Below are 14,479 nucleotides of genomic sequence, written 5' to 3' on the forward strand. Positions count from 1 at the left end.
ATTTAAAAATCTTACTTGCCAGCAATGAGATCTCTAAAATCAGCTTACCTGTGTGCATGTCCTCTTTTTCCTCCAAGTTTTTAGACCAATCAAACAAGTCAAAGAGCAACAAACTACAACTAGAGGAACATGGGATTTTATCCTGAGACCACAAGTCTGAGTACTGCTCTGCTTTTTCAATCGCATGACTGAGCAAATATGCATATGCCCCAGTTTAACATTTAAATTAGAAATATATTCTAGGATCTCAGATGAATGGTCTCAATAAAATAATGTTTATCTTGTCAATTTGGTAAATAAACTACATAATGACAAAGCCAGAACTTCCCATTTTTTTTCTTGACTAAGTAGGTAGCTCTAGGATATCCAAGAAGTGATGGAGAAAGAAGGCTTGAGCTAGATCCTTGACAATGAATGAGCCAAAAGATTTTGAGCAAGAAGTCTCTTACAACATAGAATCTATCTGTGACCCTGAACACTGGACAGACACTTTCGGAGGTCAGACATTCTAGGTAAGCAAACACAGGTCAATAACATTATATATACATGCAAGTTATATACATATATTTATACATATATTATTTATATATACACTCATTCATTTTACAACAGTACTACATTATTTTAGATATTTTTATTCTCAATATGCAAAACAATCTACAAAAGTAACTCAATAGTCAATATATTGGATGGGAATTTTTGACCCTGGGAAGGGAAACAATTAATTAAAAATAATTCAGTAAAATATCTCAAGTATGAGAAAATGATAGGTGTGTGGGGAGTGATAAGGCAGGGGACAGAGCTAGGGGCTGGACTGTGACTTACATCTAGAGACATGGAGGCCTGGAAGATGCTGATTGCAAACTCCCAGCTACAGGCAGTATGCACTGATTTCCTGTTGTTACTCCAAACAGCATAAAATTACTATTCTGCATTTGCTGTGGATGAGCTTGACTGGTTCCTCCACTCTGGATTTTACAGAGCTTATACTGGGATATGGATAGGCCTGGATTCTTATCTGGAAGCATTGCAGAATTCATTTTCTGCATTACTCAGATCATTGGCAATCACTTCTCTGCCTTTTTAGGATTGAATTCCTGATTTCCTTTATGGCTGTCAATGGATCTTCTTAATTCCCAAAGGTCATTCTTATAAAACCATGATTGGGCTTGCATGCGGGCTATGTTTCCCACGGGACTCAGTCAATGGTTATGACAGGAATACTAAGGCAGGCGCATGCCTAGGATGCAGTCCTTTGGCAGCGACTTTAGCTTGAGGACTCTCTGAGAGCTCTATGGAAATTTCCTTCCTTAAACTGCACAGCACTGTTGGGTCCTTCGATCCAATCTTCCTTCTCACTTCTTCTTTCTGGTCAATCTTGAATCAGAGTTATGTCCCCTAATACAATCCTTCTTCAATTCTGTCTTGGTGTCTGCCTAGACCAACAAAAATGGACTTACTACCAGCCAACAGAAGTGGGTATTTGATTCTGTCTCAACTTCTACTACCCAGAGCAAGTGGAAAAGGCTGCTTTCCTGGTTAGTAGGCAGAATGCTACAACATATCCATTTCTAAATATTTCACACAACCAAGTCTTGATGGGACTGGGACTAGGAGTGTGTGTGTGTGTGTGTGTGTGTGTGTGTGTGTGTGTGTGTGTGTGGCACATATATACATACACAAATGTATTTATGAGTTATGAAAGAAACTATGTCCACAAGGCAATTATCAGTTACTGCTAAGTCATGCTCGACTCTTCCTAAAGGATGCTAAGTAAAGCTGTCAACAAGTGTGACAGTCTCAGGGAATGCTTGGCAGCTTACAGAGAATATTTTATCCCAGACATAGGCATCTTCTAGCAACAGAGTGAAGATAGTAGCGGGAAGGCTGAAGACTTCATGGGTAGAATCACAGAGATGTTTGAACACTGAGCTGAAGCGGATTTGGGAAGGGGTCAGGTGAACTGAAAGATGCAGAAAGAGATGTTGCTAGAGATGAGCTAGAGAATATTGACCTCCTGACCTCCTGTGCTCTCACACTCTGACTTCTATGTATATGACCTTATGACCTCCCACGCTGTCGTCAGACTCTGACCTCTGTGGATTCTCACAGTATTTTTTTATTTTCAAATTTTAAGATATTTTTCTAGAAAACTAGTTATTATATTTAATGTTCACTAGGAACTCACAGGAGATTTATTGACCAAGTGGCTTTGTGTGGCAAGAGTTGTTCTGAAAGGCCCCAGTATCAGACACACAATGGTGACAGAGGATGGTGCTGTCTCCATGGAGCTCATAAGCTGGAAAGAAACAAATCTGGACAATTCAGTACAATTCAGAAGATAAACAATTGTGATAAATGCTTCTGAGGAAGAAGAAACAAAGATCAACAACACAAGGTCATACAGAAGAAAGGACTCTGAGAGCTTCCAGAACAGGTTTCTAAGTCGGGTGAGAACAAAATGATAGCTGACAATTTTGTCAAGTTGAAAATAGAGACCTTTCCAGGCTGAAGACTGCAATCTACTCTATGAAGGCTAATCTCGCAGTCGGCTTGATCTACCTGGTGTGCTGGCTATTCTTGGCTGTGCACTTTGCTACATCTGGAGCTATGATCCAGAAATGGAAAGCACACTTGTGATCCAGATCTTGAGGCAAGAAGACAGTGCGCCTTTAACCCAGACCTTGAGACTGGAAAGCTCCCCTGTCATAGGGGTCACACCTTCTGCTGGAAACCTGTATGAGGACAATGGAAGGAGGAAGGGTTCATTCTTTGTCTGAGTGCCCTTGGCTTGTCAACAAATCCATCCTGTCACTGGCAATGGAGCCTGCTGCCCACTTCTCCCAGATTCCAGTTATACAGAAGATAAGCTGGGACAGCCAGCCTCGTGTTTACTGAGCAGATACTAGACTCTTGGACTTTCCATTCAGTTAGTCCTTGTAAGTCATTCCAATAAATTCACACATATACACATGAAGAGACAGAGAGAGAGAGAGAGAGAGAGAGAGAGAGGAAGGGGGAGAGAGAGAGGGAGAGGGAGAGAGAGAGACAGAGAGAGAGAGAGAGAGAGAGAGAGAGAGAGAGAGATTTATTCCATAAATTCTGTGACTCTAGAGAACCCTGACCCCTGACTAATTGACCCGGGATGAGAGAATCCCAGCTGAAGAATGCTCACGGTTAGATTATCCTGTGGGCATGCCTATGGGGGTACTTCTTGAATGCTACTTGATGTGAGAAAGCTCAGCACATTATGGACAGTACCATCCTGAGGCAGGTGGGCCTGAGATGGGTAGGAAGGGTAGCTACGTGAGCCCGAGACAAACAAGGCGGCACACATCAATGCTCTTTGACGTTTGCCTTGGCTTCTCTTGATGTTGGACTAGATATAAGCTTTAAGCCAAATAAACCTGATTTTCCCTGGTATTGCTTTTGGTAGAGTGTTTTTATCATATCAACAAGGAAGTGAGTCTTTCCTCTTGTGGCCATCGCTGGATCGCAGCCGTCAAAATGAAGTTCAATCCCTTTGTGACTTCTGACCAAAAGCAAGAACAGCAAACGGCATTTCAATGAGCCTTCTCACATTTGGAGGAAGATCATGTCTTCCCCCCATTCCAAAGAGCTGAGACAGAAGTACAATGTTCGCTCAATGCCCATTCGAAAGGATGACGAAGTTCAGGTTTTCCGGGGACACTACAAAGGCCAGCAGATTGGCAAAGTGGTCCAGGTGTACAGGAAGAAATACGTCATCTACATTGAACGGGTGCAGTGCGAAAAGGCTAATTGCACAACTGTCCACATGGGCATCCACCCCAGCAAGGTGGTGATCACCAGGCTAAAGCTGGACAAAGACCAAAAGAAGATTCTGGAAAGGAAAGCCAAGTCTCGACAAGTAGGAAAGGAGAAGGGCAAATACAAGGAAGAAACAACTGAGAAGATGCAGGAGTAGGGGCGTCTCATACAGTTTTCATTAAAGACTGCTTGAGAAAAAAAAACAAGGAAGTGAGCAGCAGATACCATACTGAAAAGAAAGAAATCTGTGTGTTGTGGAGAAAACACAAAGGCCAGCGTGGCTGGAACCATAGAGAAGTCCAGAGCACTTCCAACACCCTTTCTTCCTCTGGCCGCAGGGCCAGCTGACTATTTCCAGTTCACAACTGGTGTTTTCTCACAGGTTTGCCCTCATCAAACGTTGTGTAGATAGCCTGCCCTGTATCTACTTCTTGCGTGATCCACATTACCACCAACAGCCTCAAGGTTCAGGGCTTTGACATTTGAGGAGAGATGTGCAGGAAGCAAAGGCAAATGTACAGGAACTAAGTCCAGAGAATATTCTGGGGAGAACCTTCCAATGGAAAAAAAGCCTCCACTTTCCTGTGTGCTTAGGGACAGCAGGAGTCCTGATGTCCCTAGTGTGCCTGGTGGGACAATGGCAAGCAGGGACAGGGAAGGAGGCAATGGGGCCTTCAGTGAGAAGGGGAAGGAAAGTAGCTGCAACACTTGAAATAGAAGAATGGTGTCCTCTCACTGGGGTTTTAAAATGATCTTTCCTGCTGCTAATTAGATAATTAGAGTGTTAAGAGGCCAAAGATGACTGCAAAGGTGCCAGTTGGGAGATTACTACAAGATTCAGGTCCAAGATGGTGGACTTGGCCTAAGATGAGGGGCTGAAATGCATGCAGACTCCCAAAGTCTTCTCAAGAGGGAGGAAACTGATTTCTTTTTTCTTTTTTTTAATTTAATTTATTTATTTATTATGTATACAACATTCCTTCCATGTATGCTTGCATGCCAGAAGAGGGCACCAGATCTCATTATAGATGGCTGTGAGCCACCATGCGGGTGCTGGGAATTGAACTCAGGACCTCTGGAAGAACAGTCAGTGCTCTTAACCTCTGAGCCATCTCTTCAGCCCGGAAACTGATTTCTTGAAGAATGGGTTGTGAGACATGAGAGAAAAAAATAGTGGCAAGAACAGGACTTTGGGGCATGGTAAGTCTGATGTGTTGGTTCTACTGTGCATGGAGACGTCAAGAGACAACTGGATGTATTAGTCTGCTGTCCAGGGAGGTACACGCTGGAGATATAAATCTGGAAGCTGTCAGTAATAAGGTGGAATTTAAAGCCATGGAACTGAATGAGCTCATCAGGGAGAGACTGCATAGCAGAAATGTTTACTTAATAAAATCACGTATACGCCAGTGAGTTCCTGTCACTTACAGCCAGCTGACCATCTGTAATCAAAACTACCAGAAAGTCTGTACTTTTATTTTCCTCTATGAATTTTTGAGATGCAAAGCCCAAAAGTATTCACTTATGAACTTTACCTTAGACCCAGGGCAGCAATTTATTTACATAAAGCTTGCATTCTTGGTTAATAAAATTAAGAACTAGAAATGTGAGTGAGTGAGCAAAAATTCAATGTTTTATATATTATTATTCATTTGTGGAAATGTTGAGCTTTGGAGCCTCAAGGTCATTTGTTGAGAGACAGGCTCCACAAACTCAGGCGTAGCAAAGACATAGGCCATGCCAAGGCTCTCTCAGGATGAGTGTGTGTACCCGGTAGTTTTTGTCAATTTGACACAACCTAGAGTTGCCTTGGAAGTGGGAGCCTCAAACCAAGGAAAAAAAGCTCCACCATTTTGGCCTGTAGGAAAGTCTCTGAGGGGTTTTCTTCATTAGTGATTGACTATGGGCAGTGTTGCTCTTAGACAGGTGGTTCTGGGTTGTATAAGAAAGCAAGCTAAGCAAGCCCCCGAGAGTGAGCCAGGAAACAGATCAAAGTCTTTGCTTCATTCCTGGCCTCTTTGAGTTTCTACCATGACTTCCCTTGATGATAGACTGTAGTCTGTAACCCGAAACCTCCTGACTGGGTTACTTTAGGGAAGGATTTTATCTCAGCAACAGAAAGAAACTAAGACAATGTGGTGAGGTGGTAAGGCCTGGAGGGAGAGAGGGAATCCCAGGGTGTAACTGGAATTTTATATAAACAATAAGAATGTACTTATAGTGTGTTTAATTTTGTGGCACCTTGTCTGCTTAAATGGCTGTATCATTTTATATATCCCTAGTAATTAATGAGACTCTTGTCACTCTAGAGCCTGCTGGAGCCTGTTATTGTCAGTCTTCTGAATTTCTGTTCCATGACATTTGTAAATCTTAGCTCTTTCCCTTGGGTTTGTTTTGTTTTGTTTTTGATTTTTTTTGTCAAGTGGTTTTCATTAATGTTGTTGTTGAGATTTAAGAGTCCAGTGTATATTTTAGATAACAGTTCTTTATTTGATTTGCTGTTTGCAAATATTTTTGACCAGTCTAAAAGTGAGACAGAAGATTTGAAATTGAATGAGGTTCTGCTTATCAGTCATTTCATGGATCAGGCTAACTATATCTCAAAAACACATTATCTTAGACAATCTCTTTAGATTTTCTATCATCATCTTCTAGGATTGGGCATTTTGCCCACCAGATTTAAATCTGCAATCCATTCTGAGTTAGCTGTGTGAAGAGAGTAATATCTATATCCGAATCTTCTATTTTGTACATTAGTTCCTGTTCTCCCAGCACCATTTTAGAAAAGCCTCTTTGTGTCTTGTGAAGAAAAATACCTTTGTGCCTTTCTTAGAGATCAGCTGACCATGTCCTTCATACATGTGTATATTTGGAGCTCTGTTTCATTGATCTGGCTATCCTTACTGTTGTCTTGCTTCCTACAGCTATACAATATATCAGAGACTCTTCTTCCCCCTCTGTCTTCCTCCCTCTACCCTCTTCATTTTCCCTCTCTTCACCTGACTCTCTCATTGACAGGACCTCATGTAGCCTAGGCTAACCTAGAACTCTCTAGGTAGGAAAAGAACTTTTTTGTCTGCTTGAATTCCCAATCCTCATGAATGCTGGAGTCGTGGGTGCGCAGCAGTATACCCAGGCTGTGTGGTGACAGGAAATGGGCCCTGGGTGTTGTCCATGATGAGAAACTAACAGCTGAGCTGCATCCTCAGCCCTTCCATCATAAGACTTCAGAGTTTGCTCATGTGGACTAAGACAGACCTTGTTAGCTCGACACCTAAGGTATATGAGTACTAACGAATAGACAATGCTCCACTTATTCCTTATTTATTCTTTGTCTGGGGAAGGATACCTCTATTTGTGTATTCTGCATGATTGTTTAAGAGCTCCAGGAAGTTTTTGTCTTTGTTAACTCTCTCATACTTTCTATGTGAATGAACACATCAGCTATGAATGTGAGAATTTTTATTTCTTCCTTTCTAGTCTAAGATATACCTTTTATTTTCCTTCCTTATATTTTGTGTTATCCAGAACTCTTAGTAGCCCCTACTTAATATATACAGTCTACTAAATCACATGAGACCATGTTGTCAGCTGTGATTTAATTGATCAAAACCCAAATAGTTACAACAAGAATGATAGCTCCTCATGGCATTGGGGTACATGGTATAATAGCCGATGCTTTACCATAGAAAGACTGTCTTGGCATGTGATACAGATCCATGGAAGTGAACAAAATTTACTTATGTGAAATACTGATGGAGGATTCTCATTGGCTAATAAACAAACTGCCTTGGCCAGCCCTTAGGTGGGTGGAGTAGACAGAACAGGAAGAAGGAAGTGAGGTAGATGGCTCAGTCAGATGCCATGCCTCTCCTAAGTTAGTCAGACTGCCGTGTCTCTCCTCAGAGAGAGATGCAATGAAGCCAGCCACCAGGTCAGACATGCTGAATTTTTCCCGGTAAGACACCATTCGTGGTGCTACATAGATTATTAGATATGGGTTAGTCAAGATGTGAGTAAGAGCCTGAAAATAATGGGCCAGGCAGTGTTTAAAAGAATACAACTTGTGTGTTGTTATTTCGCATGTAAAGCTAAGCATGCGGGAGCAGGGCGGTGGGAATCTGGCCCACAGCTCCGCACTACAAAATACATAGCCAATTTTTATTTATTATTTCTGGCTCTTATCTGTTTTATGGAAGCACTCAATGTTCTTGGTACTTTGACTTGAAGTTATCAATATATTGGATTGATGCATGCTGTCAGACTTGAAAGCAATAAATTTTCTTGTCAACTATATTGTGGCAGAAATCATAAAATTTTGTGTTGCCCTGGAGAGTGAAGGTAAATTCAAAAACAATTTTGAAGTCCTCTGGAAGGAGGTAAAGAATGTTGGCTAGAGCAACGCAATTCTGTAAAGAGGAGGCAGTCTTCTGATTTATGTTAATAGAGTCTCAACTACAGTGAAGCTTTAGTGTGCAGAAACACAGGAGTCACTTGGCACCTCATTTATTAGTTGGACTCTGTTGGCATCTCTACAGAGGCTATCTGGAACAACACAAAGACAAACTTTTATACCATTGGCCTTTAAAAAGTAAAATCTGTACTACTCGAAGGAAACAGCAGGGGGATTTTCTCAGTATTTATTTTATCAGCACTGCCAATCATAATCCTGGAAGATCCAATATCAAGGGCCATAATCCCAAACAATGAAAATCTCTTAAGTCTCAAGCCCCCAAACCTAACCCTGAAAGAGGAAAAGCTGGAGTATTAAACTTCTGAAAGTTGAAATCTTAAAAACGACTCTTTCCAGGTTTAATGAGTATGGGCTGAGACTGCGGTAAAGGTTGAAAGTCAAATAATAAGGGATAGACTGGCCAAATAAAATAGCAATGACAAAAACCTCAGCTTGCAAATGCATCATTTTTTTTAAAAATGGCTGATTAAATTCTGGCTACTTTTATGAGTCAAGGTAAAGTAAGAACACAGCACACTTCCTTGGAAAAGGCCAGACAGTGACTGACGAGAAGGTAACGATATAGGTGGTGGAGGTATGCAGTGTGTAATGCAGTGGTATTCGGTTCAGTTAGCAGTGACTTTTCCACAAAATTTGTGGCCTATGTAAATGCATGGAGACTGGGCCTGTACACAGAGGAAAGAGGTAGGGGAGGGGAATATTTAATAGGAAATGGTTATATTAGTGTGCATCGAATCACAGAAGAATTTCAAAAGAGCAAGCCAAGTAGAAAATGAACGGGAACCTCATGTTTCAAAATGAGCCATGACCTAAGTAAGTAAATAAATAAGGGAAACTAGTGAATGGGTGAACAGTTATCCACACAGGTGCAAGATTTCAGAATGCAATGATTACTGCTGCAGAACTTCTGATGTGAAGACATCCTTGAAACATCAATCCATGCCAGACGCAGAGACCATCAATAGATGATGGAGGACTCTCATTGGTTAATAAAGAAACTACCTTGGCTTTTTGATGGGGCAGGATTTAGATAGGTGGAGTAGACAGAACAGAATGCTGGGAAGAAGGGAAGTTAGGCAATTGTCATGCCTCTCCTCTCTGGGTCAGACGCCATGGAGCCAGCTACCAGGTCATACATGTTGAATCTTTCTTGGCACTTTGTGGTGCTACACACATTACTAAATATGGGTTAAAGCAAGATGTGAGAATTAGCTAATAAGAGGTTGAAACTAATGGGCCAGGCAGTGTTTAAATGAACACAGTTTCTGTGTAATTATTTTGGGGCATAAGCTAGCCAGGTGGCCGGGATCCGGGCAGTAGGACAGCCCGCCGCTCCACTGCTCCTGCTATAAAAAGAAATGGTTCCAAGTGCAACTTGATGAACAATGAGTTTATTAGAGTGAGTTACAGAAACATGAGTGACTCGTGTCACTAGGAAGGTCCCTAGGGGTAAAGACAGTTCTCCCGCTGCAAATTCCCACCTATTTCCATTGGTCACTGCATGTAATCTCAGGAAAAGGAAAATTGAAGTGTCCTCTTGGAGGTTTATGGGTCTCCTCCCTCCGTCCATGAGATAATGTCAGGAGGTTTAGGCTTGTGTGAATCCAGCTTTAGGTCTAAATATTCTGATTTCCAAGTTATCCATCCCATGTATTTCGTCACAGTGACGGACAGCTGACTAACGCAGCTGATGATAGATGGTTGCCTTCTTTTCTGGAGTGGTTTCTTCTTTCCAGCCATGTTGATAATGAGATGGTGTGCTGACCTGAGTCCTCCCACCCACTCCTCATCACTGACATTATCCGCCACTCTTGACCCTTCATCAACCTGTCCAGACCATGCCATGTATTTTGAGATATTCTTAATGGCTCAGCTGGTTGCTGTGATTAGATTTTAGCAGTAAAGAGAATCAGGTGTAGAAATGCAGGGTACTTTCATCTTTCTTATATTTATCTTTATGCCCTTGGAGTACTATGTACTGTCTCTATTTAAAAAAAAAATTCCCAAGGACTCCACTGAAAGACAATTAAGTTATAAGATAGAACGTTAACATACAAAAATCAGTGGCATTAAAGACACTGATAGCAAGACTGTGGGAGAGCCACCATGAAAGGAATCCCACTCACAATAGAAACACAAAGAAATAAAATGCCCTGAAATAAATTTAACCAAGGAAGTGAAAGACATCTACAATGAGAGTTACAAAATGCTTTGAAAGAAATCTTTGAAGAAACTAACAACAGTAACAACCAAAAAGGAAGGGGAGAACCGTTTACGTTCAAGGATAAGAAAAATATCGAATGATCAGAAGGTCCATGTTATCTAAAGCATTTACAGGCTTAGCGTCGCCTCCACCAAAATACCAATGACATTGTTCACAAAACTAGAAATACTACATTAAAAACCTCATGATAAGATTTCTGTAGAAGTAAGTGCTATATTCAAAAGCTCAAGGTAGCTTTTCTGTCTTTCAGCTTTTCCAGTGAAAACAAACAAAAAATTTAATACTGTCTTCTGTCAAAAACATAACAGGAAGAAATGAACTTTTGTGGTTTCTTGGATTATGTGTTCTCTCATTTTATGAATCTCATACAACCAAAAAAGACAGTAACAGAAGACAGAATATACTTTCAGAGACTGAAAATATTAGGGACACTTCAATGAAAATACCACTGAGCTTATGACTATAGTGAGGCCTATACAGCAAGAGAAAGAAACATTGCACTGTGATTTAGAGTTGCATTCATATTTGAAATCATAGACAATTAGCATAGGAACATAAATTTTTTATTAATTTTTATTGAGCTCTACATTTTCTCTGTTCCCTCCCTGCCTCTCCTCTCCCCTTCAACCCAATTGGGAGTCCCCAGGCTCCCAATTTACTCAGGAAATCTTGCATTTTTATACTTCCTATGTAGATTAGATCTATGTATATGTCTCTTAGGATCCTCATTGTTGTCTAGGCAATCTGGGATTTTGATTTTTGGGCTGGTTTTCTTTGTTTTATGTTTAAAAAACACTTATGAGTGACTACATGTGGTAATTGTCTTTCTGGGTCTGGGTTACCTCACTCAAAGTGATGTTTTCTAGCTCCATCCATTTGCCTGTAAAATTCAAGATGTCAATACTTTTTTTCTGCTGTGTAGTAAGTACTCCATTGTGTATATTAGTATTTACACACACAACACACACAACACGCACACCGTTCCCTTTTCAGCATATTAGTAGTTACATACACATACACTATTCTTATTTCATACCCTTTAGTATGATGTTCGTATTGTAAAGAGAATTACATTTACTATAAGAGAGAAAGCACATGTTGGAAAATGTTCACAGATAAGAACATCTCTGTGACATATACATATGAATTCCAGGAAAATTATCTAAATATTTTAATTACAACCATTTGTCAAAATTATTATCATTGCAGGCTTGTTACAGGGTAAACATACTGTAGATAATTTTCACTATAAAATCTGTTCAATCTATTAGCATCTTCAGTCTTTAACTATGAAATAATGCCAACCTACATATGGGTGCCATTTTTATGCATAGGGAATAGATAAGTGCCCCTCATTATATATAGTATATCTTTAAACTCTTTAGAGATGAGGTTAGACACTCCCTGTGAACACACAGGCCACTCCAGCCAGAGAAACAGGTAGGCTAACTGTACACACTCACCTCTCCTCCTGCTCCTCCAAATCCAATCTTCCAATCACATCCTCAACTCTGCAACAGAACATCTGATGTAGCCTCCCTTCCCCCACCATGCCACATTTCCAGTTGATCCTGTAAATCTTGCCCTCCTAACCTCCCTTTGCCTCGCTTTGCTCTATCCCAGGCCCCAGCCCCATCAGTCATTCCCTGGGAACCCACAGACAACTGCTGTCAGGGCAGCAGATAGGTTACCAGCACATCTTCACCTCGTCCTCCATTCCTCCAAGTCCAATCCCCCAGTCTTATCTCCAGCTCTGCAGCAAAGCGTCTGTGGCATCCTCTCCCCGCTCATCTCTGCCGGATCTCACAGGTCTTCTCCTCTTAACCTCTCTTTCCCAACCCCTCAACACCAGCAGGGACTCACTGGGAACCTGCAGGACTATGCAGTCTGGGAAACAGGCAGGATAATTGCAGATCTTCAGCTCTCCCGTTGCTCCTCCAAATTCATTCCCCAGTCATATGCCCAGCTCTGCATGGAACACCTGTTACAATCTCCTTTTCTGTTCTGCACCCATCTCCAGTGGATCCCCTATATTCCCCTCCAGATTTCCTTTCCCTTCTCATTACTTTGTCCCAGTCTCCAGTTCCAGCAGGACACTCGTACCAGAGAAGCGAGCAGGTAAACTGCAGATCTTCACCTGTCCCTCCATTCTTCTAAGTCTAATTCACCCAGCCTCGTGCCCCGCTCTGTAGCAATCTTCTGCTGTGGCCTCTTACTCTATGCTCCCGTTCTCAGGGAACTAACTAAGCAGATCCTAGGAAGAAGCATCCTGCCTTCTTGCCTAAAGCAAAGTCCTCCATTGCCCAAGTCTATTGCCATCCCTAAGTCTTAGTTTCAAATACCTAGGGAAACATTTTACCCAGAACTCCCAGTGGCTACACCTATAAGGACACCAGAAAATTTTTCTACCAGACAACACACAGTCATCACACTTTCCTCAGAACCAGAGAGAAAACAGAGAATGGGGGTTGGGTAAATCCACCCAACAAAGATATAACCAGATATCAGCACCTAGAATTGCAATCTTCCCAGTCCCAGAAATCTAGATGCCAATGGTAAGATAGTCAATAACATCCAGGACATATGTCTCCAGCAGCCCTACCACAGCAGCCCCTGAATATTCCAACATATCTGAAACACACATGCACAACAAAGAAAACCTTAAAGCAGCCTGTATGTATATGATATGATGAATGCTTCTCATTTTTATTGAATATTAGAAGAGAAATAAAATCTACAGTTTATTTAGCAGAATACCTTCTTGCACGGCGGTGATACATTCGTAGAATTCCATGATTTGTGTAGAGTTTTTGCAGCATCACAGGCCTTATGGCCTCTTTACACAACTAATAATTTCACTATGCTGGCCCAGTAGCTAATCTGTCAGGAACTCCCGAGAACTTCCCATGTGTCCAGCACTGTGGTATGAACAGACAACACAAATTATCGCTATAATAGTCTCTGGCCATCCAATGCTACAGAGTCCTATGTAAGACACAATTAGAAAACAGCAAGAGTGGTATGGAACAACATTCCAATTAGATAGAATTAAGGCTGATTGATAGGGAAGACTACATTATAGAAATAATAGTGTGCCACCTTTTAGAGAAACCTGGCTGTCTGATGACAATGTTGACTTGTGACCTTGTTTAAGTCAGGCCCTTGCAAGTCAGGCTTCACAGTTTAAATGTGAAAAATAAAAGCTATCCAATGATGCTTAAATTTATCTCAGTTAGAAAAGTGTTAAAGATTGTTATGGAAGGGGAAGACCAATGACTGATGAAAGAACTGGAGAAGTCTTTTTTGGGAATAGAAATATTCTAGGCAGAATTTCAAGGAATGTTGCAGTTAGGAAAGGTGAAAAAATTACACCACAATCAAGACATGAGCAACATTTTTATGAAAATTTGAATACCTTATAAATTAAAATATCACCATACCAGAAAGATCTGGAAGAAACAAAAAGAAATCACACCCAAAAGGAGGAAATGACAAGAAAATAATCAAACTTGGAGTTAAAATTAATAAAACACAAACAAATAGTACAAAGAATTAATGAGGCAAAGAGTTGGTTCTTTGAGAAAATCAACAAGACTGGCAAACCCTTATCCAAATTAAGGAGAGAGAGAGAGAGAGAGAGAGAGAGAGAGAGAGAGAGAGAGAGAGAGAGAGAGAGAGAGAGAGAGAGAGAGACAGAGAGAGACAGACAGACAGAGAGAGAGAGAGAGAGAGAGAGAGAGAGAGAGAGAGAGAGAGATTCCAATTTAGAATCAGAAAAGACAACAGGCACCAAAGAAATCCAGAGAATGATAAATACATACTTTAAAAAATCTACTTTAACAAACTGGAAAATCTAAAAGAAATAGATAATTTTTTGCCACAGGTAACACATTCCAAAGTTAAATCGAGCTCAAATAAGCAATTTAAAGAGGTGTAGAACCCCCAGTGATATGAAAGCAGTTATTAAAGGTCTCCCAACCAAAAAAATAAAA

At 41.0% G+C, this 14,479-nt stretch overlaps 1 pseudogene; it reads left to right on the top strand.

Annotated features, from left to right (window-relative positions):
* The first annotated feature begins 3,507 nt into the window (after positions 1-3,507).
* On the top strand, positions 3,508-3,946 carry LOC119826721 (annotated as a pseudogene).
* Positions 3,947-14,479: the final 10,533 nt, after the last annotated feature.

The sequence above is a fragment of the Arvicola amphibius genome, chromosome 11 (genome assembly GCF_903992535.2).
Source record: "Arvicola amphibius chromosome 11, mArvAmp1.2, whole genome shotgun sequence".
Classification (NCBI taxonomy): domain Eukaryota; kingdom Metazoa; phylum Chordata; class Mammalia; order Rodentia; family Cricetidae; genus Arvicola; species Arvicola amphibius.